Here is an 18,971-nt window from a genome sequence, read left to right as displayed (position 1 = left end):
ATAAATAATCAACTTTGTAGTTCTCAGCTTCAAACCCAAACCTGTAAGGGGCAGGACAGACTCAAATGCCTCAGGGACCAGGCAGATAATACAAATAAATGAAATAGGCCAAGTGAGAGAGTACAAGTCTTGCCAAAAGGAGCAATCCCTATTTAGCTTCAATTGATCATCCTCTTATGAAAAGCAGATCAGAATTGCCACACGTTCTGATTGATCAAGAGAGGCCAGAAATTCTAATTTTAATGTGAAACCTCTTGATTTCTTAGACGGTGGCTCAATTTTCTTGAAAACACTAGGTGAACTAAATAAAGCTGACAGTCCACCAGTTTTCAATGCTCCTCTGTGCAGAGTGAATGGCATCTCCCCTAACTGTAGTATTAGACTGCCACTCACAAGCCACAATTTGCAATTGCAAGAGAGGTACAAACTGACAGAGATCTCCTGCTTTACTATGTATACACAACTGAACTCTTGAGCTGTGGAGAACAACTAATTCTACAGGAAAAAGTGTAAGGCTAATCTGAGCCACCCAGGGATGGCAGCAGGGGCCTTCATGGCTAGCTGCTGGCCTGTAGGCGCTAAATTGCGGACTGCTCCTGCAGGAAGCCTTCTGGGCCTGGGAGGCCTTTATCTGGCTCAAAAGCTAGGGCTGCTTCTCGAAGGACTTTCAAATGCTCCTCAGCAGCTGACAGTGACTGGTCAATCCAGTCCAGGACCCTGTCAGATGGCAGGCATTCCTTGTCACCAGCACCAGATGACTGACAAGACAGGAGAAGGGCAGTCATCCCTGCATCCAGGAGCTTGGGGTCCAATGGAGGGTACATCGACTTCACAACATCATCCACCCTGGGGCTGTTCCACTTGGCCGCCACAATGATGTCGCTGACAATGGCTGAAGTCTTCATCTTGGCCCCAGAACCCATTGTGATGGCAACAAGCTCCTCTGTCAGAGTGTGACAAATCTTCAAGATGGCAATGCAGTGGGACATGAGACCTGAGGCATCTTTGATCCAGTCTTTGTTCTCCAGAATGGTCTCAATGTGGGGGTTGGTGATAACAACATCATCCAGTTCTAACTCAGAGGGCTCAGACTGGGTCACCATGGCACCGATGAGGTCCATAATGGGCTTAGAATCATAGCGCTGCAGAGGTCTCGGGGCTGGTAGTAGCGCTGCCTGCAATCCAGCACCAAGACTGCAAACGAAGCCAGAAAGATGGTGGCCAGCACACCTATGGCAACAATCACCACGGTCTCCATGCTTCCGGGGAGCTCCTGACTCAGTCTCCCTCACATCCTCCTCATGGGCTAAAGCTGCTGGAAGTGGCAAATTGGGGGAAGAGGATGGCAGGAGCTAGGTTCCTCCATGACACCTCCGGAGACCTGAGGGCCTCAAGCGGCAGCTCCGGGGCACATCCCGCTGCGCTCCCAAGATAGCCCCTCAGATGGCAAAGTCAGCGGTATTATTTTCTTTTAATTCCTTTGTTAGGGCTCTTAAGTTTCATCCAGTAAATGGTACATTATTTGAGGGTTTTTTTTGTATGTTATAATATTTATGAACCATTAATGCAGACAAAGGAAAGAAAGCCTTACCAAGGCCCATTAGATGCTTCACAGTATTCCAGAGACAGCACAGTAGGCAAAAAAGAATTGTGGTAGGTTAAATATGGATCCAAGCTCAGTGTCTCTATTTACCATTGGAGTGATTTTGGCGAATTTCTTAATCCCTATAAGCCTCAGTTTTTCACCTATGAAATGGGATAATATTATCTAGCCTATAAAGTCTTTGTGGCGACAGAGCGAGACTCCGTCTCAAAAAAAAAAAAAAAAGAAAGAAATAATATGTATAAGTTAACTGGCATGTATTAGGTGCTCAAGAAGCTGAACAATAATCACTGTTGTTTCTAAGATAATTATTATCACTACTATTAATCTCTCATTATTTATTAATGCCCCTATATCTCCATGGATCTATTTAGATGTATAGCCATGAGGTCTTACTAACTAAATGATAATCATAAAAATATTCCTTGTTATTACTTTTTCTTCAGGCGAATTTAAATATTTTTCTAACTTTCTACTTTCATGAAAGTTAAATTAACCCTCTCTGGGTGCAAATATATATTCTACCTTAAGTAGATATTTCTTATCAAGCATTTAATGCATTAAATTTCAACTTTAAATATTAAACATTTCAAACTGTAAACATTAATTTCAAACTTTAAACATTAATAAATTTGACCATAAACCTCTCTTAATTTGAAAATTTTGAACCTTGAGGCATTAATATACATTTTCTTGGCCCTGCCACCAGCTGAGATGCCTAGCTTCCTCTATGGCATATGACTACTGTATTTCTATGGCAACTGCCTTAGCATTTTGCAAGGGTCAAAAGAACCCATTCTGATATGTTAAAGGCAAAAAACAGCGATAGTCATTTAACATCAGTTTTAGTCTTATCTCTAATGTAACCCTTCTATTCAAACACTTCCTTGAATTAACTCCATACTAGATTTTGAAAACAAGTCATTTCCTGTTTCATTTTATTCCCTTTTCTAAGAAAGTCACCTCTCTTCCCCTATTGAAATTCTATCCACCTTTGCAGGGAGAGCTACAATGTCATTTTCCTGGAGGCCCATCCCACTATTACACAAGACAGGTTCCCTACCTTTGTAACATTGAGGTTTGCCTGCTAATTAGACTCTCAGCTCAAATATATTTAGGGTGGTGAGTCATTTGTGCACTTTGTTCTTCCAGGGAAAAACATTGTTGTCTGCATGTCTTTATGTGTGCATAGTGCGTGAGAGAGTCCTTTACAATCATAAATGCTCAATTTAGGTTAATTGAAAGAATAAATAAATAATGAATGATTTGTTTGGAAATAAAACAAACACTGGCTGGGGTGGCAGGGAAGCTATAAAAGGCTAGGTTGGAGACCTAGTCTGGTTGCCTGTTACATGCGTGGCTTGGGAAAATAATTTAACCTCTCTGAACTCAGTTTCTTCATCTGTAAAAACACAAGTGATCCTGCCTCCATCCTTTCCCTGTGTAATTAGGGGATAGTTGTGGGAACCAAATAAAGAAATGCATGCACACTGTCAATGCTAACCCGAGGTATTAAGTTCCAAGACAGCTGGACAACTCAGTTGACGTTAGATACTTTTAATAGCCAACTTTACACACTATTATCTCACCCCATTAAGAATATGTTATCAAGCTGTTTTGATATTACACAGCAAAGATGATTCATTTACTCCCTCATCTGTTTTTCTGTTCATCCATTCATTCACTAAAATTTATTGAGTGCCTACTACATACCAGCTACCATGCTAGGCACTTGGGCTGTGAACATGACAAGGCAGATATAGTTCCCTTCTCTGAAGGACCTTGCATTCTTGTAAGGGAGCACTGAAATAGGTCTACAAACAAATGAGCCCACAAATAAGATAATTTTAGATGAGGATAAGTGCCAGAAAGCAAATAAAACAAGGTAGTGTGCTAGGAAGTAAGTAGGCATGGACATCATTACAGTGGTCAAGAAAAGCCTTTCTGGAGGGACCAGAATGAAGAGTAGGGACAAGCTCTGCAAAGTGGGGACAGCAAGTGCAAATGCTCTGAGGTGGGACCAGGCTGAGGTTGATCAAAGAGCAGAAAGGCCAGTGGGCTGAAGCAAAATGACCCAAGGAGAATGGAGGCATTCGCTGATGGAAAGGTGGTTTATATGCACAGAAAGATTCAGAAAGAGAAAAGCAATATATTTTCTTTGGCAAATCAGATCAAGGAGTTTAAAACTGGTTTAATTCTTGTGAAAACATAGCTCATTGGATAATACGTTAGGGTATTTACATTTATATAACCATACCGTTAGGGAGTTTTGAGATTTACTATTTTAAAAAATCATTTTAATATTAACAAAAGCAAAGCGATCTTAACGTTGTCCGTGGTGGTTGATATTTTACCAGAATACTATTTTTTCCTTCCCATAAGTTGTTACTATTATTATTTTGGTGATTTGTTGCACCTTCTGCTGTCATTCATTGTAACCAATATTTAGTGGAAAGTCTGAATTAAAACATTTTAAAATATATTTAATTGTATTGCATTCACAATCTTTTACTAATAGGAAGTGTTAGGTTCTTTGTAGGTACTAGCTGAAGGGGGAAAAATTTAGTCCCTCATGGAGTCCTCATGGAGTACACACACACACACACACACACACACACAAACACACACACAATTTTTAACTGTGATAAATGCTGAGAAAGAGGTTATGTGCTATCACGCTAATTCCTTTTTTTTTTTTTTTTTTTTTTTTTTTTGAGACAGAGTCTCACTCTGTCACCCAGGCTGGAGTGCAATGGCGTGATCTCGGCTCACTGCAACCTCAGCCTCTTGGGTTCAAGCCATTCTCCTGCCTTAGCCTCCCAAGTAGCTGGGATTATAGGTGCCTGCCACCACGCCCGGCTAATTTTTTTAGTTTTTATTTTTAATAGAGATGGGATTTCACCATCTTGGCCAGGCTGGTCTCAAACTCCTGACCTCATGATCCACCTCCCTCGCCCTTCCAAAGTGCTAGGATTGCAGGCGTGAGCCATGGCGCCCAGCCCTATCATGCTAATTCTTAACAACAGGAATTTACCAGGTAAGAAGGTCAGGGTTAACCTAGTCAGGATTATGAACTATCAGTCCTACTTTAATCACAATTAGAATGGTGTATAATAAGTTTTTATCCCCACTGTAGCTTTTTACCTTTCCTTAGAGATAAATTGCATGTAAATATATATTAAAGTGCTTCAAGTCAGTTTTGTCTCTTAAGTATATTTTTTTTCTTTGTAATCTGCTTTTACTTTTAATTTCAACAGCAAACCAATATCCTTTCCCCACCCTTTTTCATATTCACAGAGAGGAGTCAGCCCTGTTGTTGACACTAATCAATGATCACTCGTATTTTGTTGGCAGAGAGATTTATCCCATCTCCTGTGAGTTCTCCTCTCCTTTTTGCATTCTCCACCCTAGACATCTGGGCCACAATTGCCAGAAGCCTCCGAGTGCTCCATCTCACTTTCCTCCTTCCAAGTCTCCCCGTGTGTCATCTCTCTGGTCACAGTGGTGTCCCAACCAGTGGTCCCTGCAGTTTCCTGACACTGAAACCTGCTCAGCCAGACGGCACAACTCCCTTCAGGCAGCAACTCTGTGCCAGGCATCGGACTTCCAGGCTCATAAACGTGGAATCTGTTAGACTGAGAACATAAGTGCTCCAGCCCATTATTAGCTGGTAGAAAGCTTATAAAAAAGAACTTTATAAACCAAGGCACGAGTAAATAATTTCATGAGCAAAGCTGCAGTGTGGCAGTTCTTGGTTTATAGCTGAAAGCCTTTCTAATGTGTTGCCAGAGGATTAAACGCTATCACCATGTTTCAGGCAGTGATTTTTATTGCATGTTTCATTCAGGATTTGGCATTGGAAAAGAAGGAACTCTGCACACATCAAATTGAAATGAGAAAGCAATTCTTTGCTATTTGAGGCAGGGATGCTATTGTTTCGAGGACATTATCTTCTGTTGAGGTGATTCCCATCTTGTGCGCACTCTCTCTCCATTTTTCAACAGATATTTACCATTTTTCATTTCTTGATAAATCCTTTTTGTAATGCCTGGTACTTTCAATATTATTCTTCAAATAATTCTGACAAACAGAATGATACGTTGCTTAACGATGGGGCTGTGTTCTGAGAAATGCTTCATTAGGTGATTTTGTCCTTGTGAGATGATTGTAGGGCGTACTTACACAAACCTAGATGGTTTAGCCTCCTACACACCTAGACTATATGGCATGACCTATTGCTCCCAGGCTACAAACCTGTACAGGATGTTACTGTACTGAATACTATAGGCAATTATGACACAATGGTAAGCATTTGTGTATCTAAACAAATCTAAGCATAGAAAAAGCACAGTAAAAGTATGGTATTATAATCATATGGGACCACTGTTGTTTATGTGGTCCATTGTTGACTGAAACGTTGTTATGTGGTGCATGACTGTAAGGTGGTCTGTTTGCAGTATTAGAAGAGAAATAGCTTGTGTAGCACTCATAGAAAATCAGGGATTAAAATAGGCAGAGCAAAAAATCAAGGACTCACCTCTCTTACTTAAAAAAAAAAAGCAGGTCATTGAGCACAAGGTTACGGCTTTGGGTTGGCCACCCTGAGTTAGAGTGAGACTTGAGGGTCTGAGTCTCACTGAAAAGTTATTTCACATCCTGGTGGATCAGGCTCTTTGAGAGTATAGGCCACACGCTACTCTGCCTCTGGGATGGCAAACAGGAGCACCCAAAATCCCTTCAGTCAGCTCCCTTTCCTTTTCTACCATTTTCTATCTTCGTTCCTTCCCTTTAATAAGGGAAACAAAACTTCTTCCTTTTAATGACTGCCACCAGAGCTCCTCTTTGCAAGGTAACTTTGTTGTGAAAAGGTGCATGACATTGATACAGACAGCTATAGGCAGGTGAGACACTAGGACATGGAGGAGGCTGGTTCCAATGCCCCATTAAGGATGGCAAGGCAGCCCTGCACAAAACCAAGAGAGCAAGGGCTCCAGACAGGGTGGGGAGGGAAGCATGAGGTAGAGGGCCCTGAGGCTGGGATTGTGGAGTGGAGAACCCATGGTACCCTGGAGGTGGAGGGACTGAGGCACACTTAACAGTAGTAATGCCTATTTTTCTATTTGCATTTTTGAGATGTAAATGCCCCCTCCAACTCCCTCTAAAATCCTTTAGTAGGGAGGAGAGTGCTGATGAGCTCCTGCCTAAGGGATGGGTGGGCCTAAGGAGGGCCTGAGTTTCCTGTATATGTATTATAGAACAGCCATAGTCAGCCTTACAGCTGCAGGAGGTCAGGAGACCATCACAAGAGTTAGGCCCTTCAGTGGTTTGAGGAAATCTCCAGGCTAGAATCTGGACTGCCCTAAGCCATGAAATCTGGAGATTTAAGTCAATTTTTCCTGGGTCTCCAAACATCAGCAGAACCATCAGCACAACCTACTATTAACTTTGGTTTATAATAGATTTTCAATAGGCCTATACTACAGTACTTTGTAATAAGTAACATGAAAATGAATGTTAGTGAGGTGGTTTGCAAAGATCCTGGCTTGCAGCTAGACAAAATGTGCAAGGCAGAAGGCAGAAATGTGCTTAGCGCAAACAGGTAATTAAGAGAATTTAAAAAAAAAAAATCCAATAGTCTGGTTCATGGTAGAATAAAATGCCACTCTATTCTGTTTATAGGAGCATTTTTAATTGGCAAATATTAGAATCCGTGGAAAATCAGTCAGAGAAAATCCAGTTAAAACTCTTCATGGACTCATGCTCTAGCAACATTCTTAGAAAAAAGGCTTTTAGAAAAATATTATATTTCTTATTCCTCATACAGTTAGGGAACACTTTTCTGCAGATTACTTCTTTCCGGGATTTTATCCTGGGGCTCTTCCTCCCACCCTTTGCTCTTCTCTACGTTACATACATGTAGGCTGCACTTTGCCTGTGAAAAGCCATGGTAGGTGGCTGCCCTACTGCAGCAGCTTGGGGTTCTCCTCCGGACGCTATCCTCCAGTGGTTGCATGGATGTCCCGCAGAGCTCTCCCAGCTCCCTTCATGGTGGGCTTCACCTCCTCCTAGAGGACCTCAATGGACTCTTCACTTCAGAGCTTCTCATTCTTCTTATCCAGCTTCTCCACATAGACAGAAGCCTATGTGCAGAAAGTTCAGAACAGCGCAAGGCTGATTTTCCTCCAACATGTAGGTAATAGGATTCCAGAGTGTGTAACTCTTTGAAAGGACTTTCTTCCATTCTGTTTAGAAAGGCATTTACTGTTAGCACAGAGAAGTGGCTTTGTCTTTCTCTATTGGTCTGAGTGACAAAGAATGCAAGGTGTGTAGTTGTGTGTGTGAGAGTGTATGTGAATGTACTTGTGAGTGTGTGTCTGTGTCTGGGTGGGGAAGAATAATAGAAAAGGAAGGGAAATCTAATGACTTCACTCAATAGTGAGCAATCATTTTTCATTCAGGACAATTAGGAAGCATACTGTATAACATTATCTTTTACGTCAGTACATTCAGTATTTACACTAGTACTTCAAACATTTATTACTTTGTCACTAAAAGGTTTCATTTTGGGAGGTGAATTGTCAAGGTGACCTAAATAGTACAAACTGCAGAACTTGATGGTTATACCATGTCTTTGAACACTTACTGTATCTTTAAAAGCAGTGGAGCTGAGGCGAGGGATTTGTGGAATTTGAGAATGAGGCTGTGAATTGGCACCAACAGATCAGGGAGTGATGCTTTGGTGCCCAGGAAGCTGGAGGACAGAAGCTGTTATCTGAGAGAGTGCTGAAACAAGAATGGATTTTAAATGTGAATACCTGTCCTTACTTTTCTGCTCATATAGTCTGTACCATTTGGGCTTCTTGGTTGCAAGCAACAGAAACTGGCTCTAATTAATTTAAACAAAAAGGGAATTTGTTATAAGGATATTTTCAATGGGAAGCTGAAGAACAAGCTTGGAGAGTAGGAAGCAATGTCTCCTCAAAACCCAGGCAATGGAACCATAACATCACAGGTCCCACTGCAGAGACAGGCCACTCTACACTCCATCTGCACAGTTGTGAGAAGTGTGACCCACAACCCTCCCCTGCTTTCCTCGCATGCTCAGACCACAGTTCTGGGAGGGTGTATCCTTGGCTGAGCCTGACTCAGGGCTGCCCTTCCTCCCCCAGAATACTGCACAGGGGTAGGGGAGGGAGAGGCCTCGCCCCTTTGGCGTTCATGGTGTAGTGGATGGTGATTTCCTTTGTCTCTAAGACCACGCAAAATGAGGGCTCTCCAATAAAGAGAGACTGATGTGCGAACGCGAAGATGGTAGGAAGTTGAAGACTGTCAAACTAAAAAGTGGTTCAAGTTCATTACATGCTCCGTGACTTAGCCAGAAGAGACTGGGATACTGAAGCATGTCCTTATAGGTTTCTTCCTGGTTGGGGTTTCTTCTCTCTTCTACTCCAGGCTCAGCTACAAATGTCACATTGCTGGGGGCAGCTGACTAGATGAGCGCATAGGAGTAAGAGGCTGGCATCTGTAAAATAAAAATAGCACCACTCATCTCCCAGTGTGCTTGTGAGGATTAAATAGGCTATTTGTGAGGTACCTAGTACTGTGCCTGGCATTGAGCAGTGTGCTCAGAAGATGTTAGGTTGTGGCCCTCACTGCGCTGTTTCCCAAAGGGCAGTGGGCAAGTGGGATGTGCCAGTTGTCATTTTATTTATTCAACCAATATACTAATATTATTGAGTGCCATTGCTCTTATTTTCTTCAAGGACTGGTGAAGACATTGTCCAGGAATGTACCACCTACTAGTTGTGCAACCTTAGGCAAGTTTTTTAGCCTCTGTGAGAATCCATGTGAATGGCTGTAAAGGAGAGATAGTAATCATACCTACGTCAAAGAATTTTTCTAAGTCTTAAATGAGATAATCCATGTAAAGTAGTTAGCATAGGGCCTGGCAACAGGAAATACTCAGTACCTGTTAATGATTAATAAGAAACCAAAGAGTTTAAAACGTTTTCCTTGAATCCACTTACATATCCAACCTCTTCTAACAAAGAGTGGTATACTTCATGAGCTTACCACAAGCTCTTTGTTCTAAATGCAGCTTATTTTCTAAGGATCCAAGAAGCTACCATGTAGCCCTGAAGCTGGAAGAACATCATGGGTGTTATAGCTCATCCTCTAAATTGTACGAAGGAAGAGATAGGGGCTGGCTGGTGGCAGATTTACTGACTCTCCACATGGTGCTCCATCAATCTCATCTCATGAATTGATCATCATCAGTTGCAATAGGCTTATTTTCTATTTCTTTTCCTTTTTTTATTTTTTTGAGATGGAGTCTCGCTCCATTGCCCAAGCTGGAGTATAGTGGTGCAATCTCAGCTCACTGCAACCTCTTCCTCCTCGGTTCAATCAGTTCTTCTGTCTCAGCCTCCCAAGTAGCAGGGACTACAGTTGCCTGCCACCACGCCCGGCTAAGTTTTGTATTTTTAGTAGAGACAGTGTTTCACCTTGTTGGTCAGGCTGGTCTCAAACTCCTGACCTCAGGTGATCCACCCACCTCAGCCTCTCCAAGTGCTGGGATTACAGGCGTGAGCCACCACGCCCAGCCTTATTTTCTATTTCTACCCACCTCAATTAAAGTAAAAAAATCAAATGTTGGTCAGGCAGAGTTCAGTTATCACAGGGTTCTGCTGTTTTACCACTTCTCTTCCTGCTGTCATTGATGGAAGTGGTCAGGCTATGCAGTTAGGTAAGGCCTGTCAATCTCACCTTATCTAATCATTTCCATCTACTCATAGCAGACTGTCATAAGAAGAAATGGAAGTGGTATGGGGAGGCTTTGGCTGTCTTTTAATTCCTATCATCCTTGAAGTGGTTACTTAATATTCTGTCTATTATTCCTTGTGGAATCTCTTTGGCATTACCAATTGCCTTATTTTCTCATGGAGTTAAATTACTTTCAAATGATTTTTCTCGCACTACGGTAGCTTGCATTTTTCTAAGCTGACTCTAGTTTATAATTTTCTGGCATTAGATTCAATCCCTTCATCTTTGTGTATCTGAACACAATTTTTACCTATTCAAAACAGAACTTCCACTAATATCAATAACTAATGTTCATTCTCTATTCCAAGTCATTTACAAAATTTTTATTGGGACCAGAGAGAATAGACCTTCTGCCAAATATCTTGTCTGAATTGGACACTGAGCCATTTATCGATTTCCTTTGTTTAAAAAATAGGTTAGCTATTTAAAAATTTATTTGACAATGTTTTTCCCAAGCTAATTTAAATTTACTTTAGATAACATTTTATTAAATACTGTATCAGATGATTTATTAATTCCCTCCCTCACGTAATTCTGCATTATTTCCTAAACAAATTATTATTGTTATTATTATTATTATTTATTTATTTATTTTTTGAGACAGAGTCTCGCTCTGTCGCCCAGGCTGGAGTGCAGTGGCGCGATCTCGGCTCACTGCAAGCTCCGCCTCCTGAGTTCACGCCATTCTCCTGCCTCAGCCTCCAGATTAGCTGGGACTACAGGCGCCCGCTGCCATGCCCGGCTAATTTTTTTGTATTTTTTTTTTTTTAATAGAGACAGGGTTTCACCGTGTTAGCCAGGATGGTCTCGATCTCCTGACCTCGTGATCCGCCCGCCTCAGCCTCCCAAAATGCTAGGATTACAGGCGTGAGCCACTGCTCTTGGCCACAGATTATTTTTATAATTTCGCAAAGAGCAGCTATGTTATTTTATTTGAAACAACTTGTTTAAATAAATGCTTGGCATTGCTTTGCTATTGCTTGGGATTTTAAAATTTTGAAGGTTATAGTTTTGATTTTTCTTACACTTTTAAAAAATAGATGAGCTGAGTAACTCCCTTTAATCAAGAATTTATAAGTTACAAATATTCATACTTTCCATACCAAATAAAAAGATAATTCTTTACAAATCGACGTTTCTGTAGAGACAGCAATTTTTTTTTCAATGATGTTCTTTTGGACTTTAGGAACAGAGGGTTTTTGTTATTGTTGCAGTTTTTAAAACTCTTCTTCAATGTACTTCAAATTACCACTCTTCAATGTTCTTTTTAAAGACAGATTTGAATGCCACTAAGCTTCATGTACAAACTTTAAAACTGTTGTCATTCATTTCATACCTACACTCATTTATGTTGTGTATATTCTCTGTAATTCCTGTTTTCTTATTTATTTATTTAAGCTAGGATCTCCTGGTGGCGCTTGTCAATGTGAGTCTTAATGTAATCACCAAGCGCAGATTTTCTTTTGGTTTATTTTTGTGCTCTCTAGCTCAAAATTGCCCTTCATATAATTTGGTACTTTTTGATGCCAACTGATGGGCTGTCATTAGTTTAATGTGTCCACTCATACAGCATTGTGAGGCCTACACCATCTACATAGTCAGTCTTATTTCTCTTTCCCTGGGGTTAAATCAGTATCTACTGTAATTTCCTTTACCTGTTTTTAACTACATACTATTTTATAGGACTACAGATTACTTTTTTCCAGACTTTATCCAAATGTGATATTAAAAATCCTTTCTATATGCTATGCTATGTTTCAACATCTTTTTTAAGTTCAATATTGATCAATTAGGAACATATTTATAAGGAACACTCAATATTTAATCTGAGTGATTAGGTTGCATTTTCAGCTATATCTCAATATACAGTTCAATAAGTTCCTCACATCTTTTCCATATGAGGATATAATTACCCGGCATTTTTCTTTTTCACAGAATGAGATGTTCTGGATTAAGCCTACATTCTTATGCAGCATTAAATAAATATATGTTGTTTTAAAATTGATGTGTAAATGATCTAACATTACACATATATGTTCATCCTTTCTTTCCCCTAACAATTATATCTAACATTTTATGTAAATAAGATTAAACTCTGGTCAGGCCCTATGGCTCCCCCTATAATCCCAGCACTTTGGGAGGCCAAGGTGAATGGATCACTTGAGATCAGGAGTTCGAGACCAGCCCGATTAACATGGTGAAACCTCATCTCTACTGAAAATACAAAAATTAGCCCAGGTGTAGTGGCACGCGCCCGTAATCCCAATTACTCGGGAGACTGAGGCATGGGAATACCTTGAACCTGGGAGGCAGAGGTTGCAGTGAGCCAAGATTGTGTTACCGCACTCCAGCCTGGGCTACAGAGTGAGACCCTGTCTCAATAAAAACAAAAGATCAAACTCTCCTTTGTCTCCTTTGAGTTAAACTTTCATTTCCAGCAGAAATGTTCAGTCTTTGATTTCTGAACTCCTCATTCTTTTTCTCCCCAAAGGGCTTTTTTTCTTTCTTTTTTTTTTTTTTTTTGACAATGTTATAAAAAATTAAGGAATACATGAATTTTATTCAAATATCCACTACCAAGAAGTAATCGTTTATGAAATTACATTCTGGGAAAAAAGGACCAACATTAAGTCTGAAATGATAGCTTGAGACTAGGAGTTCAAGACCAGCCTGGGCAACATAGCAAGAACCTGTTTTCCACAAAAAGGAAAAATAAAATAGAATAAAATGAGGCCATTCCCTGTGTTGCCTACCCCAGTTTCACAAGATAATACTAGTGTCTTGGATGTTAGGGGAATTCTGTTGGGGTCTGACAGAGACCACTCAGTATACTTTTTTGGGACCCGGCTTCCTTGACATCCAGCTCTAATTTAAACGTCTTTGATTATCATCACAGCTGAAAATGCCACAAATTTGTTCTTTTTAAAAAAATTGTAGTAAAATATCATTTAGTGATTTTTAAGTGTACAATTTAGTGGCTTTCAGTACATTTATGTTGTTGAGCAACCACCACCAACATCCATCTGCAGAACTCTTTTTATCTTGCAGAACTGAGACCATTTGCCTAATGGTCTCAGTTCTGCAAGATAAAAAATAATAATTCCCTATTCCCCACTTTTCCCAACCCCCTGGCAAGCACAGTTCTACTTTTTGTGTCTGAGAATTTGACTACTTTACAGACATCATATAAATGAAATCGTACAATGTTTGTCCTTTTGTGTCTGTCTTATTTCACTTAGCATAACGTGTCAGGTTCATCCGTGTTGTAGCATGTGTCAGAATTTTCTTCCTTTTTAAGGCTGAATAATATTGCATTGTATGTATGTACTATACTTGGCTTATCCATTCTTGTGTCAATGGACTTTTGAGTTGTTTGTACCTTTTTCCTATTTTTGAATAACACTGCTATGAACATTGATTACAAATATCTGTTCAGGCCCCTACTTTCAATTATTTTGGGTATATACCAGAAAGTAATATTGCTGGGTCATGTGGTAATTCTGTGTTCAATTTTTTTAAGAACCCACACATCTGTTTTTACCTGTATGATGATAATTCCTCTGATTATATTCACTTTTAGCAGAAATTTTATTATCTTGTGGCTTCTGAATTCATTTTAAGTTTTTAACAAGTACAAAAACAGAGGTAAAATAAAATGCCAAGAATTATGGCACTCCTGGTTTAGTAACTTTTAAAATACGGCATACATTAACTTTTAGAAATGATAAGCTATAGATTCTCTTTCTGTATCTATAGCAAAGCCAATTTCTTTATTTTTTTTCAAAATTATTTTAAAAACTGAGTTTTACTCAGATTATCTTTTCAAAATGTTCTAATATTTGAAGTTTTCATAGTATTTTCTCCTACTTATAAAGCTTACTTTAAAAGGAAACAAAGAGAAGTATGATTTGCTGAGGCAAAATTATAGGGGTATCCTTTAAAAAATAAACCATTCCTAGAGATCTGAACTTAGAAAACGAGTCCATTAGAAGATGATTATCTGTGTTGTCCAAAACAGATCTTGAATTGATCAAAGGTTTCTTTTAACTAGTTTCCTGATGCATTATTTGAAAGGATTTGATTTATTAATAATTTTCTGAGAAGCCATTGTAAAGACATTATGGCAAAATTGTTCTTGATTTGTAGAGTAATTAGAATTTGTGATATTTGTACAGGGTTCGTGAAGTTGGCTTTTTTTGCAAAAGTTGTTTGAGGAAAAATAAAAGCCTGTTAACAAGACTATAAACAAGGTTCCAAAGGAAAATGATTGCCTGTTGAAGAGAGCCAAAGTGTTTTCAGGCATTTAAGAAATAGTAATTTAGGGACAAACTGCCATTTGAGTGTCCTGCAGAGGCTAACAATGCTTATGCTGAAGCTGTAATATGCTAGCTTCAAGCCATTCTTATTGATTAATGCTTTAATGGGCTTTTTGCTAAGCAACATTTAGTTAGAACAGTTATTATACATGTTTGACTGTATAAAATTGCATTTATTGAATATCCAGTTTAGGGAAGATAAAGGAGAAAATTACACTTTTCTTGAGTTGTCTCTGGCACTACAGTTAGGTTACTGCCTTTTAAATGCTTGAAATTAAAGCTTTCATCTTGAATTATCATAGTATTGCTACTTTTATTTTCTGAGTATGGTCTATAGTTACAGCTGCTGACAAAGAATGGAATCTGGCTAACACAAATTTGAGAGAAGGAAGAAAAAGCTGGTTGAATTCCCTGTAGATTAGGATTTGGGGTTCTGGGACAGACATTTACCAACATCTGTTTCAAAGGAGAAAATAGAAGCCCACCCTAGAAGTCTAAGGGTCATCAGGAAATAGACAAATATCAGGATATTATGTTAAAGCACATCTGTCTCCACTTTGGCATGAAAAGCCTATATTTAGATATTATTTTAAGAGCTATGTTTAAAAATGCTGATAAAGTAGATTCCATACTCATTTCTTAGTCAACTGTGTTATTTTTCTTTTTCACAGATGTGCACACTTGGTACTATAGTCTGAATATATTTTCTACCAAGACCAAAATTTAAAAAGTAAAAGTATGGAATCTCTGTCTTCTACATTCTGGCTTAAAACTTTGGAGCATACCTTGAATAGCTTATGCATCGTTGGTGGAAAGTCCTCGCATCATTATTTTACCTTGTGTGTATACATGCATGTGTGTATTTCACTGCTGTTGCCTGGGGCCTCCTCAGTTGGTGTGGTATATTGCTGGTCTTCAATCACCTGGTCATACCAGGCCTGTTGTAGCCCTGGAGGTTTGGTGCTTGTTTGAATCAAGTCTGGTAGCAACCTTCTGTAGACCTAATTCTTTCAGCTGTGATTTGTTATAGAAAAAATAACTGTTTGAATCTGAGATCTAGGCCAGCTCTTATCAGCTACTGAGGGTTCTGTTTGTGGAGGTGCCCCCTGTGCATGCTGAAGCCAGATTTTGGCACAGTTACAGAGACATGCAGAGCTGCATTCATTTCACAATTCTAGATGCAAATAGCCTATTATGGGTCGGGTTTAGAGTTATTTATTGTAGTATTTTAGTCAGTTTGGGCTGCTATAAAAAATACAATAGACTGGGTAACTTAGACAACAGAGGCTTATTTCTCACAGTTCTGGAGGTTGAGAAGTCCAAGATCAAGGTGCTGGCAGATACAGTCTGGTGAGGGCTTCCTTTTTGGTTTGCAGACAGCTGTCTTGTATTCTTACGCTGTGTGGGGATGGGGAGGGAGAGGTATCTCTTCTGTGTCTTTTCTTATATGGACACTAATCTCATTCATGAGGGCACCACCCTCTTGACCTATTAATAATCACATCCCAAAGCCCCACCTCCCAATACCATCACAGTAGGGATTTAGGCTTCCACATTCAGTCTATAGCCTATAGTTATTCATTCTTACAATAAAAGATGTATTTCTATTTTTCTTCATATCTTCTCTTCCTGGTCACTGGTTTGTTTTTTCATTCTGGAGAAAAATAAGAGGTAATTTTCCCCCAATTATAATTTATTCCTGGAATCAATTATAATTTATTCAGCTCCAGGAGTGTTACTTTGTAAGTTTGAAAGAAACAAGAAGATATGCTTGGCTTTGCTAAAAAAAGGTATTATTACTATTATTCAGTTATTAAGAGAGGGAGAAAGTCTTAGTTTGGTGCTAATACATCTTTAACAACAACCTACAATCTCCTATTTTAAAAAAGAGAGAGGGTAGGACCCAACCTCAGAGTCTTTAGGAGGCAACTGTTTCCAGTGAGAATTTAATGACATTACTGTGTTTTTACTTCTTGAGAGTTTCCTTCTATTTATGGCAAATAGAACAGCTTTTAAGATTTCTTTCAAACTCTTGTTGGACCAGAAGTTGAAGTAAATTGTGTTTGGATTGTTTTATTTAATCTTTACAATAACTCAGTGTGTTTGAGGCTATTTTATTTTATTCTATTCTTTTGAGACAGAGTCTTGCTCTGTTACCCAGGCTGTAGGGCAATGATGCAATCATGGCTCACTGCAACCTTGACCTCCTGGGCTCAAGCCATCCTCCCACCTCAGCCTCCCAAGTAGCTGGGACCACAGGCATGTGCCATCATACCTGGCTAATTAAAAAAAAAAATTTTGTAGAGACGGGGTCTCCTTTTGTTTCTCAGACTGGTATCAAATTCCTAGGCTCAAAGTGCTGGCATTACGGGCATGAGCTACTGCGTGAGGCCTGAAGCTATTTTAAACCACATTTTACATATGAGAAAAACAGAGACTCAGGGAGATTAAGTAACTTGCCTAAAGTCACTTACATTGTGGAAATCTAGAATTTGGATTCAGCTCCGTCTGAATCCAGAGCCCAAACTTTGACCCACTGTGCACATGGTCTGTGCATCAGAGCTTCTGTAACAGGGAAAAAGCAAGTTTCAGGCCATCTCTATTCATGTCCAGCAGTTCTTGCTAGCATCCTATGGGTAGCACAGAAATTTATATGTGCCTAATTCCTTCTGTCCCCAGACTAGCTGTAGTAATGTCACATACTGAAATTCAAGATAATAACATTCTCAGAGGGCTTTTCTTTTTAGGAGTGGGAACAGTTTAAAATAAAACTAATTTTCCCCACCAATGGTATTTTTTTTTACATATATATATATGTATGTATATATATATATAGAGAGAGAGAAGTAAAATGGGAGAAAAAGTAGTAAAAATATTTAACCCAATTTATTGTCGTTCATGGGCAGCTGAATATCCTGGAAGAGACATTAGACTGCACGCCAGAGGGGAGTTATAGTGCCTAACCCAACGAAGCAGGTCCAGAAACCACTAGAGATTTCTGCTGCTTCGCTGACGTAAGCAATAGTTAAATTAAAACACTGATTTTTAGCCTGGCGAGGTGGTTCATGCCTGTAATTCTAGCAGTTTGGGAGGCCATTGTGGGTGGGTCACCTGAGGTAAGGAGTTCGAGACCAGCCTGGCCAACGTGGTGAAACCCCGTCTCTACTAAAAATACAAAAATTAGCCAGGCATGGTGGCAGGCGCCTGTAATCCCAGCTACTTGGGAGGCTGAGGCTGGAGAATTGCTTGAACCCAGGAGGCAGAGGTTGCAGTGAGCAGAGATAGAGTCACTTCACTCCAGCCTAGGCAAAAGAGCAAAACTCCTTCTCAAAAATAAATAAATAAACAAATAAGTAAAATAAAACAATGATTTTTAAATAGCTTTTTAAGATGAATTTTATACTTTTAAATCGTTTGCATAAAAATGGATAAAAGTGGAGCCGTTCTGATTTCTAAATTAGGGAGGAGGGATAGTACTCGGATCTGTCCATATAAATTTAATTCCAAACTCCCCCGCAACTTGCTACCACTGTGATCTTTGGCAAGTTACTTAATCTCTCTAAGCCTCAGTTCCTTTATCTGTAAAGTGGGGTATAACAATAATATTCACCTTATAGAGTGACTATGAATCAATGTAAAATCCTGAGAACAGCACCTGGAACATAGAACCATTGTTTATGTTACGGTTTTATTTTTGCTGGAAGCTGGTTGAAGAAAAGATACAAGTCGCTGCTTAAGATCTATTTAGCTGGTTGATCTCTAAAATCTCAGAATTCTATTCTGTATTTCTATACTAGAAATTTCTAGAGCATAACTCAGAACGCCAAACTTAAGAATCCATCAAATTACCATATTTAGGAGTGTTTTGTGCTTGCTTGTTAATTTTATGCCTTAAATTCTAGGAAACGTTGTTGATAGCTACGTGCCTATCATCTGTGCTATTTTTCTCAATGTGATTAGTCTCTGGAAGGCTGAAATCAAAATGTTTTGGAAGTGACACCAAAGAAAATAAGTCTAGACTTTGTTGGTTATCCCTATTTGTTGTGAAAATGTCCTTCAGCGACTAGAGGATAACACTTGCACAGAGCACCTGCTTTCCTTGATGTCACACATCGTGTTATTTATTATATCTTGGGAACAATAGTGTCTGCTCCAGAGGCATATTGCTGAAGTGTTTAATTAGCCAAAGGCCCTTGATTTCATCAGTACCTCTGGGTCCTTGACCCCTG

General features: G+C 39.4%; 1 pseudogene; it reads right to left on the bottom strand.

The window, feature by feature from the left end:
* Positions 1 to 578: 578 nt before the first annotated feature.
* On the bottom strand, positions 579 to 1,258 carry LOC105473631 (transmembrane protein 98 pseudogene; annotated as a pseudogene).
* Positions 1,259 to 18,971: the final 17,713 nt, after the last annotated feature.

Source organism: Macaca nemestrina, chromosome 7 (genome assembly GCF_043159975.1).
Source record: "Macaca nemestrina isolate mMacNem1 chromosome 7, mMacNem.hap1, whole genome shotgun sequence".
Classification (NCBI taxonomy): domain Eukaryota; kingdom Metazoa; phylum Chordata; class Mammalia; order Primates; family Cercopithecidae; genus Macaca; species Macaca nemestrina.
Note: the sequence above shows the minus strand (reverse complement) of the source record. Positions and strands in the feature narration are given on the sequence as shown.